We start from the raw sequence: 17,404 nt of genomic DNA on the forward strand, positions 1-17,404 counted from the left end.
GGCCGGTCAGCATCCCCAAGAAAGTACATCAACTTTTTAGTGTCCAATTTCCAACTCAAATAAATGTAATGTAATCTGATGCTTTATAAATCACATTAATTACAGGTAGTCCTTGAGTAATGACCAATAATTTAGCAACCATTCAAAGTTATGGCAGGACTGAATGAATGGTACTTATGTCCTATCACCAAAGTTATAGCTGTTGCAGCCCCCCCCATAACCCACAAAATCCAGGGGTTTGCCAGCTGACCACACTTATAACCACAGAGGTGCTTCAATTCCCTGCACCTCCCTATCTACCCCCATTTTTTCAGAGCCACTGTATTTTTGAATGGTCGCTGAGTAAATGGATGTAAGCCAAAACTATTTGTATTTTATAGTTGGAATATACACAGATTCTAGGAGTACAAACAAGTTGCTTTTTAACCAGTTTGTTATGCTTGGTAGCAATTTTATTCCCAAAATATTAAGCCGTCATTAAATATGTATTAAATATTAACAAAGAATAAAATTATGTTCTTTTTTATAATAATTTTGTGGAACATTACAATTAAACATAAAAATAAAAAAATAAAAGATTAAAAAAATAGTGAAGAAAGAACAAAAAAGAAATACATAAAGAAATGAGTTTATATAGTCAAGGTTATCTCTTTATAGAGGAACGTCTGGCAAAGAATATGGAGAACTGAAGATAACCACAGTGGAATGAGGAGCCAAAGAATGGACCATCTCTTCACAATTCCTCTCTGGACAAAGAGAAAAGTGGGATCACCCACATTAATCCAAACTGTTGTTCCTTACAACAGTGGCCCCAAACTTTTTGGGCACCAGGGACCAGTTCCATGGAGAGAGGTTTTTCTGCAGAACAGAGGGGGCGTGGTTTCACATGCTTCCTGCATGCTGCAGCCTGCTACTGATCCATGGACCAGGGGTTGGGGACTCCTGCCTTACAAGCAGACTACAAAGCAGAGTTCTCCTGCAAGTTGGAACTCTGGCAGATGAAGGAATAGTATTGCAATCAAAACCGCAATTTGGTGCCTTCAAAAGGATACTGTATCACAAGCTTCCTTTCTTAATCACTTTTGGAAATTGCTTTTTAACTGTTTTTTTCCATATTAGGAAGCTTCATAATAACAAGTTTTACCATACTGAGTGAGTTTCCTTTAAAGAAGTTTTATATAATTTTAAGGAGTTTTTCTTTCTTAATTTTTTTAATAAACAACAAAAGGGTGATTAGAACGTTGATTTTAGAAAATTACAAACACACTAAGAGATCAAATGTTTTGAAGTAAGATTTTGAAACTAACTATAGGAATCCTTCCCATGAGAAAATACTGTTGCTTTTAATAGTTAAAAATATGATAAGATGGGATTTCAAAGGTTCAACACTAGAGAGTAAAGAGAACCAGAAGAAACTAAAGATTACAATTAAAGGAGAAGAGCACTTGCATTTGACTTACTAATACAAAATAGAACAAAATACTTTAACGTTCATTGCAATGAAGGATACTTGTGAACAATGGACCCAGACGTTAATTTCAAAAATGTCTGCCATTAGAAGCTGTTATAGAAAAAGAGCAACCTTTGCAGAATAGGACTCAGTTTGATTTGAAAGTGGGTTTAAAAATCATTAAGTATGGGAATAATGTGAAAGGAGATGCCACACTGCACATACAAATGAAATCAGTTGACGTCTTACCAAATCAAAACAGTGACCTGGATAATTTTCTTATTTTGGATTTACGAAAGGAGATTCTTACAAGTTTTGAAGAATTTTGTGAGAAGAGACAAAGAAAAAAAAGAGAAGAAATCCACTTTTAGGACATTATTTATGGGGATTAATGATCAAGAATGTTAAAAGTAAAGGGGATGAATATAAAGCTGGTTTACGTGATGATTAAGGTTAAAATAAAATGTTATCTCTGGTAACCCTAGTCTTTTGCTGAACAGGACTGAACGACTGATGCCTTAAAGATTTGTTTATAGATACCTATATGGTTAAAAACAATGAAACACATGTGCTTTTAAAAGAAAGTGAAAAAATACAACAAAGGAAAAAACACAAAAAACATTTTAATTGTAAATATTTTAATTCTATAGTTATCTATTTTAATTATTTAAGCACATGTATATTTCTAATATATTTATATAACTATAATGACTCTTTTTGTTGCATTTTGTATTAATGAGCCCCCTATTTCTTTATATTTGTCCATACAAAGTATATATCTATAATCTGCAATCTATGAAGTGCAATCAGCCCTCATTGAGTAAAAGGGACCATACATTTATCTTTCCAAAATGCAAAATCAATATTTTGGCATAAGGGTACATAGAATTCATTTACATTGTCTGATTGTCAAATCCAAAGTACTAGTTATGTAGTTCCTAAGAGTATCATCATCTCAAAACTGTATCTTTTATCGCATTTTTATATAACCCAATACTTTCTCTCAAAACCTAGTAAGTGTAAAACATTGTATGAATGTGCATTTTAAAGAAAAATCATTCTTTTTCATCTCCAATAAAATGCTGGTTTTGATAATACTTTTCTACATCAATATAGTAGAGTCCAATAAATTCTAAATATTATTTTTTGTTGTGTAGTCATGATCTGAGATTTAACATTTTTTCTATAGAAGTTAAAATACTCTCCCATTTTCTAGGCAATACAGGAACCACTAATTCTTTATTCTACTCATTTCTGTATATCAAATTGATTTATTGATAACAAATATCAATAAAAACAGTGGATTTTTTTAGTTTTAATGGATTTAACAAGTTCTATTATCTCAGTGTCTCAAGAACTGAAAATGCTGCTGATCTAAACAATGTTGTTCTATCTGTAAATATTGCTACTGGGTTACATCTGGTAGATGATACTTCTATCTTAACACTATACATTTAAAGTTACCCAGAAGACTAATATTTATTATTTATTTATAATACAATAACAAACCTGTTTTAGTATTACTAAATTGGTTATCAATTACCTGAGACCAAGTAATATACAAATATTAATGATAACATACAAATGTGCAATGTTTTCAAAAATGTTTTCGCATTGTTATACATGTGGTTTATACACACACATACTTTCAGCATTCATTCTCTAGAAATCATAAAAAAATCCCAACTAGTACTACACTTTGAGATCTTTTTACTTAATGAAAGATTTTAAGCAATATACAAATAAATTTACCTTAATAAATCCTCCATGTCCATGGCTCATTGGAATATGTTTCAGGCTGACTGTGAGCCTTGGATGATAAACCTATACATAATAATGACATAAAACAAGCAGTTGCCATGATTTCTCTTTGGATAATTGATCATCAAAAGTATAAAGATAACAGCTTTAAGGGCGATATGTCTTAGGCATTAAGTGTTTGACCCACACTTCTCATGCAAATACCAATGGTTTTTTGCTTAACCTGGTCCTATGTTTTTTCTCTAATTTTGCACTTATCTATAAACAGGCTAAGGCTTTGAATCAATGGTAAAACTGATGCTTTGTATCCCAGGTTCAAAGAAGTCATTCATAAGGTAGAGCTGAAACAGACTGTCTTAAATCCTGGACAGCTGTTGCCAGTTAAAATAGATAATATTACATGAATCTACAGACCCTTCACATCCTGGACATAAACTGTTTCAACTTCTCCCCTCAGGATGCTGCTATAGAGTATTGCAGACATGTCAAACACAAGGCTCGGGGGGCCGGATCCGGCCCGCGAAGTGGTTTCATGTGGCCCATGAAGCCATCCTAGAAACAGTGAGGGAACGGCCCCCACTGCCTTGGCCCTGGCCCAGATACCCTCCTTCTGCCAGAGACCCTCAGATCTGTCCATTCCTGCCCAGGCCCCCATCGGCACCCTTGATGCGAACGATGTAGAGCTGGCCACGCCCACCCAGTAGGCCATACGCACTCTAGCCATGCCCACCCAGTAGGCCATGCCCACCCTGGCCATACCCACCCGGCCCCGAGGGCAACTGCAATGCTGATGTGGCCCTCAATGAAATTGAGTTTGACACCCCTGGAGTATTGCATCCGAAACAACTAGACACAATTTCCCCCCCCCCCACATACAATCACTTGTGAACACACAGTTCCCACAGCACTGTCTTATATCTAAGAATATTTACCCAAGTAATAGGGCTGTATTACTATTATCCTTCTCATCTTCCCTATTACCTTCTACTATTGATATCATATGATTATACTACTTTGTTGTTTGCATGTACACTAGAGCTTATGCACCGCAGACAAATTCCTTGGGTGTCCAATTACACTTGGCCAATAAATATTGTATATTGCATGATTAAAAGTTACTGTATTAACCAACATGCTTTGTATATCCCACAGGTCTGCAACCCGCGGCTCCGGAGCCGCATGCGGCTCTTTCAGCCGTCTCCTGCGGCTCCCAGTCCTCTGCCATGTGCAGTCCCCCCCCAAAAAAAAGTGGGACTAAAAAAGTTCAACCAATCAATTCAAATATGCAGGGTAGGTGCATATCTCACCTTGGCTCCACTCTTCAGTCAAACCCTGTTCTGCGCATGCGCGCATGTACGCGCATGTGCACACATTTTTTGCGGCTCCCAGTTTTTCCTTTTGTAAGGGAACCGGTTCAGAGTGGCTCTTTCACTGTTTCAGGTTGCTGACCCCTGGTATATCCCAACAAACATTTAAAGCCAGAGTTATATTCTTTATCCATTCTTTGCTTTGGTAACATTGTATATTAATTTAAAGCCAGCTTGGTGTATGATTAAGGCAGGGGTCAGCAACCTGAAACAGTGAAAGAGCCACTCGGAACCGGTTCCCTCACAAAAGGAAAAACTGGGAGCCGCAAAAAATGTGTGCGCATGCGCGCATGTGCAGCACAGAGTTTAACTGAAGAGTGGAGCCAAGGCGAGATATGCACCTACCCTGCATATTTGAATTGATTGGTTGAACTTTTTCACTCCCACTTTTTTTTTGGGGGGGACTGCACATGGCAGAGGACTGGGAGCCGCAGGAGACGGCTGAAAGAGCCGCATGCGGCTCCGGAGCCGCGGGTTGCAGACCTGTGGATTAAGGCAACAGGCTAACAGGCTGCCACATCACACAAACATTAAGGAAGCAGAGGAAACTTGTAACTTTCCCTGTTGGCTTCCCCACTATGTTTGTGGAAAACTGGCAGGGCAGGGCAGGAAAAACAGACCTGTTTTTTATATCAAAAAGCCATAAGGAGAAAATTAGCATAGTAAAGGGTTAAAGAGAAATGTAGTGGAAAAATGGAATTGTCCTTTCCATGTTTACAGGGTGGAGATTTCAAATAAATCCTGAAGTCCTTTAGTTCATTATAATCGTTTGATTAATATTCTGGGGTAAACTAGAACATATCCTGTAGCTGTACGTGATACAAACGTAATCTTTAAGATACCCAAGAATTACTTCACAATACTGCCAAAATGGATTGACCTTCTGGTCATATTCATCTATAACCGATGTTGTAACTTAAATCTCTCTGTACGATATGCTCCTGAATCTTCTATTTTTGTTTTTTTTAACAAAGTGTATTTTATGTTCTAGTTTAATGTTGTTTTAAAATGCAAATAAGTAATTTGTTTGGCATACCAACAGAGATGGCCATCTATCAGAGATCTTCCAGTTAATCTTGCAGTTCTATGACTTAGGACAACTACTTAAGTAGCTAATTCTATTTCTATAGTCATCCAGAAGAATCCAAAGCTAGACCTTTGTTGACTTTTTTTCACTGACAGCCAGCTAGATAATAAAGATGAGCTTTGCCTGTTTGGGGAAATTATAAAGAATAATAATAAAAAGGTAAAGGTTCCCCCGCACATGCGTGCTAGTCGTTTCCAACTCTATGGGCCGGTGCTCATCTCTGTTTCAAAGCCGAAGAGCCAGCACTTGTCTGAGGACGTCTCCATGGTCATGTGGCCGGCATGACTAGACACCAAAGGCGCACAGAACGCTGTTACCTTCCCACTGTAGTGGTCCCTATTTTTCTACTTGCATTTTTACATGCTTTCGAACTGCTGGGATGGCAGAAGCTGGGACGAGTAACAGGCGCTCACTCTAGATTTATACTGTAGATGTAGGCTGCCATGACAGTATCCTATACTGCCTTCACTTGATGGAAATTGCTCTTCTGTTCTAGTCCTGCCCTCTACCTCTACCTTCTCTCTAGTCTAGAGCTTTGAATGAGAATCTCAGGGAGACATGGAACTAGTCCTATCTTTCAAGTACTAGTTTGGCATCCATGGATGTGTTTTGGTGGTCTTCTGCCTGTCTATCCGATATAATGGCTGCGACAGTCCTTAGCCTGTATGTTGTAGATAACTCCTGTTTTCTTCTTCAGCTAATGAGTCTTTTGGTTTAAAGGAGGTAACATCAGAACTTTAAAGCTGAGTTGCCAGTCCCTTTTCTGGGGACCAATTGGTTGTAAGTCAAGTACTACCTATATTTTTTTGAAAATACAATCACCTAAAACAAATATTACCCTACTATAAATACCTGTGACCTTTAAAGGACAAGGGCCTTTTTTGCAGCAGGAGACTTTATTTTCCTTTTTGTATTTTTAAAACCCACAGAAAATTTAGTGGTAAAGCTGTGTTATTTTTGTTCCTTTTTGGAACACATTCTGAGATGCAATGCAGAGATGCAATACTGTAAAAATGTCTTAAAAATTACAAAACAATCAGAGTAACTCATTCTGGAGGTCATATGTAGGCAACCAAGATCATAATTAATGAAATACAGATTAGAACTTTTTTTATAAAAGCCACTTAAAAGCCATTTTTTCTTTGAGAGAGCCAGGTGTACCTCATGTAGAACATTTCATAAAGTGGGAATCTCAGCAGAAAACTCTCCAGTATTTTGAAACCGACAGAGATCTCCAATACTAGTCTATACCTTTTCCCCATTCTCAATAACCTGTGTTTGAATTATTACTAATCAATAAAGCTTCATTTTCATTTTATTTATTTTACAATGCATGTAGTCTGCTTCAATCAGATTTGACTCTAAGGCTCAGATTTAATCAACTGAAGAATTAAATTGAACAAGGCAAACAAAATTATCTACAACTTTAGTGTGTCTGTATTTGCCTATGAGCTGATGCAAACGTTTAAGGACAAGTGTGCTTTCTGATAGTAGCTTTCCTCAGTAGAATTAGGCCAGTGTACTTTTTGGCTTAATTCCATCTACTTTGTAGTAGCAATCAATGCTCAGCAGCAAGTGGCTAATGATTTTAGGAGTAAAAGAGTGAATGCCATTGCAAAATGTCTCCATGATGAATGCCTATCTTCTTTCCATTGGTTCCTCTTCTCTGGCTCTACATTTTCACTTGCATTCTTCTGCTATACAGTTTTTCTTGGTTCTTTGCATCCAATATTTGAAGTCACTAAATATCCGTATTATCAAATTGGAAAAATCCCAAGTAACTAAAACCAGTGTACGTTTTCCACTCAATCATGAAAGCATCCTTCATACTATTTGCATTTTTTGTTTTGCAAAACAAACTATTAAGATCACATTCTGATCATATTTAACTTAAAACCATGGGAGAAGACGTGAGGAAAAAAAGATCAATATGCAGATAACATAAACAAGTATCTGATGTCTTACGGAAATTTCTTGCAGATGTGAGCTTAAGTGAATGAAAAGCAGTGTTGTTTACACATAACTTCTTCACTTACACTGAACATGAACGGCTGTTAGAATTCACTGATAAAATGCAGATTATACATATAGGAAGAGGTTGCATCAGTTTCTGGAATCTTCTGCAAAGACGATCCCATCTGGTAAATTGGGAAGGAATCCTGAAGGCTTAGAAAGACTGCACACAGAGGAGCAAACATGTGAATTTCTCCGAATTTTGATCTTTTAAGTATAATACTGCATGTAATGTGGTGTTGCATGATCCAGTTGTAAGGAATATAATACATTTCTTTTGGGTAAGAATCAATAGCACACATCTGTTTTCTTGGGAATACCAGTGAATAATTCTGCCAATGCTGAAGGCAGTTGGATAAAATGAAAATGCTGAATTCAGTTTCCATCAGCCTCAGCTGTTTTAAATGTATGATTTCCCCTTGCAAAGAACAATGCAGCAGCATAGACTACACATACAATAGCAGAGGTTGCAAAGTTTCTCAATCCACGAAAATGTGATCTAAATAGATCATGACGCCCTTCAGAATTTGACATCTCATTCAATTTAGGCTTACTACACTGCAAGCAGAGAAGAGGCCAATGGAATATGGATAATACTTGATCTATGACCATTCGTTCAACAACAGTCTGAACCTGGAATGGTGCTGAATGAATGGTTAGACTGATCCCCGGAGTTCTGGATGTTCCAGCACCCCCATGGTCACATGATCATACTCTGGGCACTTGGCATTTAGTTTGCACTTATAATCAGTTGCAATATCTATCTCATGATCATTGTTTGTAACCTTCCCTACTGGCTTCTCCAGAAAGACAATGGAAAGCCCACAGGGAAAGCCACAAGTCATTGTGCTAAGTCTCTCCCACTTACACACTCTTCCCCATCCCCTTGCACTTGCGCAGTACTGGTCATTCTCGCATACCCATGTACCATCCACGCTGCAAACTTCCCAATCTGTACTGTAACATGATGCATACCAGAACCCCCAACCTTCCTGACCCTTGGACACCCTCCACAGCCATTGCTGCCTCTTGCATCCTCCCCAACCTGCACCATACTTTCCTGCACCCTTTCTAACCCATGTGCATCTCCTGCACACACTCATGCACTGATGACTACGCTCTACCTTCCCCAAATGGTGCCTCTTGTTTACCCTCACTCCCTCCCCAATCTTTGTCATACACTCAGTGTTCCCTCCCCTACTTGTCCCTTTCCCAAGTTATGCCATACAATTCCCGATAAGTGCCTCTTGCAGCCATCCTTGCCCCACCTCTAGCATCTCCCACACAGTGCCCAACCTGTGCTCCCCTCACTTCTTCCCCCATCTGGTGGCAGCCGCTTGCTTCCCTTCTGGCCTGGGTGTTGCAATTTCCTGCCAACGTTTCCATTGACTTTGGTTATGGGAAACCAGCAGGAAGTTTCCTTGCTTAACAACTGCAAGATTCAGTTAACAGTGGTAACCAGCATTGCAGGGATTGCCAACTCTAAGTGATGGGGTCATGATTTAAGAGTGCATACCTTAGCAATGGAAATTCTGTTCTGAACTGCTATCCTACATTGAGGGCTAACTATAAAGTAATAGAATGAAAACAGAAAAATATTGCACGGGGGAGTTCCCTCGCCTTTTAAATTATTAAATTATGCATTATTAATTATGCATTATGAACCATGATGCATACTGAGTCCAATTATCAGTCTTATGGAGAACCGAGACTAATCAGGTTTTATTAAAACCAGTCACTAGACCTACAGTAGCAGTATATGTAGCTTTACTGGCAATTAATGTTAGGATATAAAACCGTAATCAAAGAATATCAGACCAAAAAAAAAACACACCCCAACACCAGAATAGCAGCCAGGGATGAAAAGCAAACCACAAGGCAATGCACAGCTGCTTAATTGGAGAAAAGGGTCAAAGCTAAGACTAAGAACTGGAACACAGCACTAACTCAGAAAGTGAGTCAGAAGTTAAAGGCTGAAGCCCAGACATAAGTGTCGCATAAATGTATTAACAGTTGTATCTATAGATTGGAGGACATAGTATTTTAAAGCATAATCTTAATTTCTGGGAAGAAAAAACACTGCTAAAACCCAGCTTTTAATACTTAATGAAGATTCTTTTAGAAATATATTTTATATATCAAAATCTCCCATTAGTACTTGTGTTTCTGTCCAAAAGCACACAATAAAATGCATGAATTGTGTACTATTGTGCTTTGGAGATTTGTTGAAATTGCTATGTATCTTTCAGATAAATGCAAAATAAAACCATGTCAGAAAATCAAAGTACACTTTGGCATTAATATCTTTACCAGACAGAACCCAAGTCATTTCATAAACATTAAAAAGAAGGGCAAGAAAACACTGAGTTTATACCAAGACTTGGGCAGGATGGTGGCTCAGCAATTAAGACACTAGGCTTGTTTTGCTGGAAAAGCCAAAGTTTGAGATCCAAGTGCTGCATGAGGGGGTGAGCTTCCGTCCTCGCCCCAGCTCCTGCCAACCTAGCAGTTCAAAAGCATGCAAGTAGATAAATAAGTGCTACTTCAGTGGGAAGGTAACAGCCATCCAGGACATCACGCTGGCCACATGACTGTGGAAATGTCTTCAGACAGCGCTGGCTCAAAGGCCTTGAAAGAGAGATGAGCACAATCCCCTAGAGTCGGCAATTAGTAATGGAGTAAAATCCGCAGGGACTCCCTTTACCTTTTTTTATGCCAATACTCCCACCTGCACATCAGAACTTCCCATATTCTCTCTTACCAATCCAACAATACCATATGCTGGCCTAGAAACCAAGAGATTATGAGTTCTAGGTCTCCATTAGGAATGAAAGCTGGCTAGGTGAACTGGACCAATTGCTCTCTCTCAGCCCAACTAACATTACACAGTTGTGTGAAAAATAGGAAGCAGCAGTGTTAGGTATGTTTGCTCCTTTATGTGTAAAAAAACAAGTTATTTTATACATAAAGAAGTCTAAGCCCCAATAACCGGGGAGGGGGAGGGGTTTGAACCATTTGATCCAGAAGTGGAAAGGCTCCTCATGACTCAGCTCAGCTACCTGTGTTCTGGACCCATGCACCTTCTGATTAGTTAAGGCCTCCTGGGAGGTAGCCCTTGGCTTGGTCCACATGGTTTTAATGACTCTTTCTGGGAGAAGATGGTACTGCCTACCTTGAAGAAGGCAGTAGTGTACCTCCTTCGCAAGATGCCATCCTTGGATCCAATAGTGTTAGAAAATGTTCATCTAATCTCCAACCTTTTCTTTATAGGGAAGGTTGTGGACATTGGTAATTGGTGCTCAGCTACAAAAAAACCTGGATGAAACAGATTATCTGGATCCTTTTCTGCCTGGGTTCAGACCAGATCGCAGCACTGAAACCGCATTGGACATGCTTGTAGATGATCTTTAGAGCTCAGGAAGGACTTGATACAACCCTTCTGGCCTTCCTGGACTTTTCAGTGGCTCTCAATACCATTTATAATGTTATCTTTCTGGACCAGTTTCAGGGGTTGGGAGCGAAAGGCACTTTTTGCAGGGGCTTCAGAGCTTGGATCTTTTGCCTTTCCTTTTCAACATATACATGAAATTGTGTATCATCTGACCCATCCACTGCGAATTATCAAGTTCGCAGATGATAGAACTGTGGTGGGTCTTATTACAGGTGGGGATGAGACAGCATATAGGGCGGAGGTACAAAAACTATCCATATGGTGTAGTAACAACAACTTGCACCTGAACATCGGCAAGACGAAAGAGATGGTGCTAGACTTCCGGAGAAAAAAGAAGGAACCTGCCCCACTTTACATCGGGGAGGACTGTGTGGAGAGTGTTTCCTCCTTTAATTTTCTGGGAGTCTACCTCTGTGAAGACCTGACCTGGAAAGTTAATACAACCCAGATGGCTAGAAAGGCCCAACAGAGGCTTCACTTTCTCAGGGTCTTGCGGAAGAACAGGGTAGAACAACGGCTAATGACCCTCTTTTACCGGTCTACTATAGAGAGCGTCCTCTCGTATGGTATTGTGGTTTGGTATGCTGGTCTGACAGCCGCAGATAGGAAGGCATTACAGAGGGTGGTGAGCACAGCACAAGACATTGTGGGCTGTCCCCTGACACCACTGGATGACATCGCCAGGGCTTGTTGCCTTGAAAGAGTGAGGAAAATTCTCAGGGACGACTCACACCCTGGATGGTATCTCTTTACTCTCCTACCATCGGGTAGGAGATATAGGAGTACAGCCAGCCGCACCAACAGGCTGAAAAACAGCTTCTATCCGTGGGCTGTTAGGCTTTTGAATGAGAAATAACTTTTGTGAACTTTTGTGAATTTTATGCAGAATTGACTTGGGAGGCTGGTGTGTGGTGTAGTTGGTTCACGTGGTATAGTAAGATGGAGGGTTTGTTGTCATTTTGTGTTGTGGGGTGGGAGCACAAAGGGAGGCTCAGCTAATTTCAATGTACACATAGTTGTACTTTGACAATAAAGGTTCATTTCATTTCATTTCAATATCTGAAGAGATCCTCATGAATTCTAGTGTTCCTCAATCATTTGGAAGCCACTAAACATTTGCATGAAGTTTTTGTACAGATAAGAGAATAAATTTTGCTGATTAATGACCAAATGAGAGGCTTGAACTTGATACAGAATTTTAAAAATGTCAGGTTTAATTCACTAGGCAATTTTATCAAAGCAACTTTAATGATGTAGAATTAAATTGGAACCTTGCAATTCTGTTACAAGTTACAAGCCACTGAATTCAATAGAGCTTACTTCTACAAGAAGAGTATTGCACTATAATATTATCTTATCTATAAATAATTCTAATGCAATACTTCTAAATAACTCTTTTTAGTATATGAACTTTTTTTAAACAAAAACTGTTCTACAAAAATTTTTTAGAAAATGTTATGGCATTACCTAATATACAGCTATGTCAAGACAGATACATAGCTGTGGTTAGTTTTATTACATGCATGTTCAACTGACATTTATAACTGCTGCTGGGTAGTTGAGATTTTTGTCATCTCAATTTTAATTCTCAACAGCCATTTTGCTTTCAGTAAACTAAGAATCTTGTCAAATGGGATACCATAACCCCCCCCCCAAATATAAACTGAAGGATTCTTAAAGTAACCATAAAATATATCTAATGTCACCCAGTGGAGTTCCAATGTACGTTAAGTTTTCCTTATACTGTTCCTCCTGCAACTTCATTATTTCCCCAAAAATAAAAAAGTGGATTTTTTTTAGGGAGTGGGAGAAGCATTGAAACACAGTGTGTTAGAATTCCAGCTGCCAGAGGTGCTGACACCCATTGACAGACATACTTAGAAGTAACTTAATATTCAGACAATTTTGACTTTGTTTTCTACTGAAAAAAATGTATTAAATAATAAGGAAAAAACCCTCCCCAAAAGGAAAAGACCATATACAAATTCTTGAAAAGTACTTCTGGCAAGTTGGACCTGGAAAAAACCACCTACTATATTTTCTTAGTTTCATTATGTTGTAGTACAAATTAGTCCAGTTCATATTTGTTCAGAAAAACCCACATGATCAATGAGATTTACTTATAATAAGCAATTAATAAGCCAGTGGGGAAGAAATGGAGGTAGTGACAGATTTTGTTTTCCTGGGCTCCAAGATCACTGCAGATGGGGACTGTAGCCAAGAAATTAAAAGACGCTTGCTCCTGGGGAGGAAAGCCATGGCAAATCTAGACAGCACACTAAAAAGCAGAGACATCACCCTGTCAACAAAAGTGCGTATAGTCAAGGCTATGGTCTTCCCAGTTGCAATGTATGGCAGTGAAAGTTGTACCATAAGAAAGGCTGAGCGCCAAAGAATTGAGGCCTTTGAACTATGGTGCTGGAGAAGACTCCTGCGAGTCCCTTGGACTGCAAGGCGATCAAACCGGTCAGTCCTAGAGGAGATCAATCCTGAATGCTCTTTAGAAGGCCAGATCCTGAAGCTAAAACTCAAATACTTTGGCCACCTAATGAGAAGGAAGGACTCACTGGAGAAGAGCCTAATGCTGGGAAAGATCGAGGGCAATAGAAGAAGGGGACGACAGAGAATGAGGTGGCTGGATGGAGTCACTGAAGCAGTAGGCGTGAGCTTAAATGGACTCCAGAAGATGGTAGAAGACAGGAAGGCCTGGAGGAATGTTGTCCATAGGGTCGCGATGGGTCGGACACGACTTCGCAGCTAACAACAACAAGCCAGTAATTTTATTTAGACTTTATTCTTGTGCAATAGATATATTTCGGAACTTCAGTTTAAAGGAACTAATCATATTAAGAAACAAGTGTTTCAAATATGACAAAAGTGAAGTATGCATACAACTGCAGTGTCATTCCTACTTCACATAAAAATATTTACAAGATTCCTTGCTTTTTACCTCTATCTTATATAAAGTTTTGTGACAATATAAATGCAATACAGGTCAGATTTAATTTAATAAACTCATAGCAAATTAGGTTAGCTCAATAGTGATCTATACAAGTGTCTTCCTCTGATACTAAGGACATTATCACTAAACAATTAGTACAGCAAAAAGGTTAGCCTTAGCACTTCCAACTTTTTCCAAAATGGCTTACCAAATTTTATAATAGGTATTCCCTTTGTTATTTTTACAAGTAAAGTGGACTATCTATACCATTATAGAACTTATATTGCTGATATTTCTCCCAATTACACTGATAAGTACATATGATACTAATTCTTGGCCATTTTGTTTTATTATTATTATATTGTTATTATTGATAATAACAATAACAATTATTATTATTATTATTATTATTATTATTATTATTATTATTATTATTATTATATCAGAATCCTGGAATCAGAGATTGCAATAAAAGTTCCTTATGGATACCTACTTAATATGAAAAAGTATAAAAAGAATAATCTTAATAGTACTATATTACAGGAAAGAGAAGCACATTATAAATGGTATGTTTTCATACAAACATTAATACACCATGGAGAGATACATTTAATCTACTTTGGAAATTAAAATTCCTTTTTTACAAAAGTATGTCAAATATTTATTTTCAAAAGATAAAACAATTCTTTTCAAAAGATAAAGCAAATTGTTTTTAGCAAAATCAAAATGTATCAGATATGTCTTTTGTCAACTATAATTGTTTGAAACATGTAAAGTACTGGATATTGCCATGCAATTTAGTTTTTTAAAAAATAATCTTGTTGCATGTTTTAATGCATATATTGGGGAAAAAAACTTCTTCAAAAAAAACCTCCCAATTTTAGAAGGTAGGCTGCAAGTTTCCATTCCTGAAAATGAAAAATTTACTCAGAAGGACTTTTCAAGTGCATTATTCATTGCATGGCACATTCCCAAAACCTCAAGACATTTTAAATATTGTGTCTATGGAGATATGTTAAAAGTATATGCCAATTTAATTTTTAACAAAAATTAGAACATTCTTACCATTCTTGTTTTAAGACTCAGAAATTCACTGTCAGCAAAATGAAAATTCTCTGCAAAAGATTGAAAGAAGAAAGAAAAACTCAAATCATGCCACCAAATACAGGCAACTTGCCCCAAAACTTAAGAAAGCAAATAACCTAATATTTAAGGGAAAAAAACTTGTAAAATCCTTTGCTCACATATCCTCCTTTCTCCATCCTGATCCCTTAGTTTGAACTGTATACTGGATGTTCCACAGGTTTAAACATAGCACAAAGGAGTTCAGATCTGCAAAAATAACTCCTCCAACCCAAAATAAATGTATTATACCGTAGTTAGCATATTAGAGCCACACTTCTTTGAAATGCAGTATGGATTTAAGAGTATATCTACTTGAAAAAAAACAAAGACAAAAATAGTGCTTTCTGTGTCAGCTGCATAGCTTCTCCATTGTTCTCAGACATACTACCAGCTGTCTTCCCCCTCATTGAAGATTGCAGGATTACAGTCACACTTTCAAAACGTAATAGCCTAGAGAGGGGATATTTTTGGAAATGCATTGCATAACCTACCTCAATCACTAAATACATGCTTACACCTTTTCTCTGAGAAGACTATGAACAACAAAATTTTTGCCTCAGAATTCATTAAATTTGCTGCAAAATAATCAGCTGATTTACAGTTTGCAGAATACAGTTACATTAACCTCAAAGTAGTTTTCCTTTAAAAAGTCACATGCACAGTCTGAAACTTCTATTTTATCACATGCAGTTTTTATTAAGCAAAAATCTAGGCGGCTTTGAGCAAATGGGTGGGTTTTACTAAAAGAAAGGGTAGAGGAAATTCTACACCAAATGTGTTTCCATGAAAAGTCATATTTAATCTGAACATAATTCATGGAATCCGCACTAAAAATGCATAATTTTAAGAAAGAAGTCATTCCAGACTTCACTGCTGAACATTCAAATTTGCAGAAAGCTGTTGCAGGAAGAATGCCTGTTTCTAAAAATACACCCAAGGCAACCATTACTATCCAAGCTTCTAAATCCTCCCTTTGCATAGAAAGGCAAAGAGTTAAATCTATGTATGTTGCATTGTCCCCTTCTTTTACACAGCCTTCTGAGGAACCACGAAGCAAGCAAGAATAAAGAAAAAAAAAGGGAAAATCCCAACGACTCCACTACAGTCCCAATAAAGTAGAGGAGAAATGGTAGAAAGGATATTCCAGAAAGGAAAGGAAACCAGACAAAGAGGGAAAAAAACCCAAAACAAAACAGGGAAGAAATCTTTTCAAAAGATTCTGTCTGCATTGGGGGATAAAATGCATATACTTACACGACAAATTCCCCTTCTCACTTTCTCTCCTGTCTACATGATCTGAAATACAAACGTGAGTTTAAAAGGGGCAGCATGCTATAGAAAAGAATTTATATAAGGGGAAAGAGAGAAGGCTGGGTAAGGGGTGTGGGAAGGAATGACTGCACCTTTTTCCCAGTGCAGCCTTGGAAAACGGGGGAGGGGAGAAACGGGGTGGGGGCAGCAGCAAGAGGGGAAAATCTCGCTCTCTTTTCAGTCTTTGGTTGTCTATGCTGGTTATATTGAACAATGAGCTAATTCTGATGGCAGCTGGCCCAGCGCCAAGCTCTCCCTTTGCTCTCTAGAGCGCGCCAGCGCGCGCCCTTGTAAAAACCCTCCCCCTTCGCTGCTGCAGAGCCAGACTGCTTAGTCTGCAATAATCTGTAGCAAGAAGTAACCCCCCCCCCGCCGCCTTTCCTCCTCCTCCTCCTCCTCCTCCTCCTCCTCCAGTCTAGCAGCCCTAGAACCACCCGACCAATCGCTAGGCACGGACCAGGGAATGCTGGAAACCCAACAGCAGGGCCGGGTTGGCAGAAAGGGGGAGATCTCGAGCTTAGCTCGCTTCCCCTCCTTTCTAACTACTGTGTCAGAGGCCCAGCACTACCTCTCTGCCCGAGTCCAAGGCTGGGTCAAAAAAAGAGAGCCATTGGTGAACTCAGCTGTCGATCAGCCCTCTTAACTCCCCAAGCCCCTACCCCCCCCCCGCCGCCGCCGCCGCTTTCCAGACAAATAATAAAGAGCAGAGCTGGCCGGAGGGCTGCCAAGCATCAAGCAGGGCCAAAGAGCTGCACGGCCGCGGCTCAGTGCCAAACCTGAGCTGGAGGGGTGCGGGGAGAAGGGGAAAGAGGCGGGAGGAGCGCGGCCACATACTGTAATAATAAAGCGGCGGCGGCAGAGGGCATCTGAGGAGACCGAGAGAGAGCCCAGAAGCAGC

The 17,404-nt window shown here is 38.9% G+C and overlaps 1 long non-coding RNA gene across 1 annotated transcript; it reads right to left on the reverse strand.

Annotated features, from left to right (window-relative positions):
• Positions 1–14,893: 14,893 nt before the first annotated feature.
• Positions 14,894–16,822, reverse strand: LOC308664372. Its single transcript, XR_014025661.1, has 3 exons — positions 16,452–16,822; positions 15,136–15,185; positions 14,894–14,978 (listed from the first exon to the last, which is right to left on the reverse strand). It is a non-coding gene; the product is annotated as an uncharacterized lncRNA (long non-coding RNA).
• Between the last annotated feature and the right edge of the window lie 582 nt (positions 16,823–17,404).

The sequence above is a fragment of the Vipera berus genome (assembly GCF_964194415.1).
Source record: "Vipera berus genome assembly, chromosome: 2".
Lineage (NCBI taxonomy): Eukaryota > Metazoa > Chordata > Lepidosauria > Squamata > Viperidae > Vipera > Vipera berus.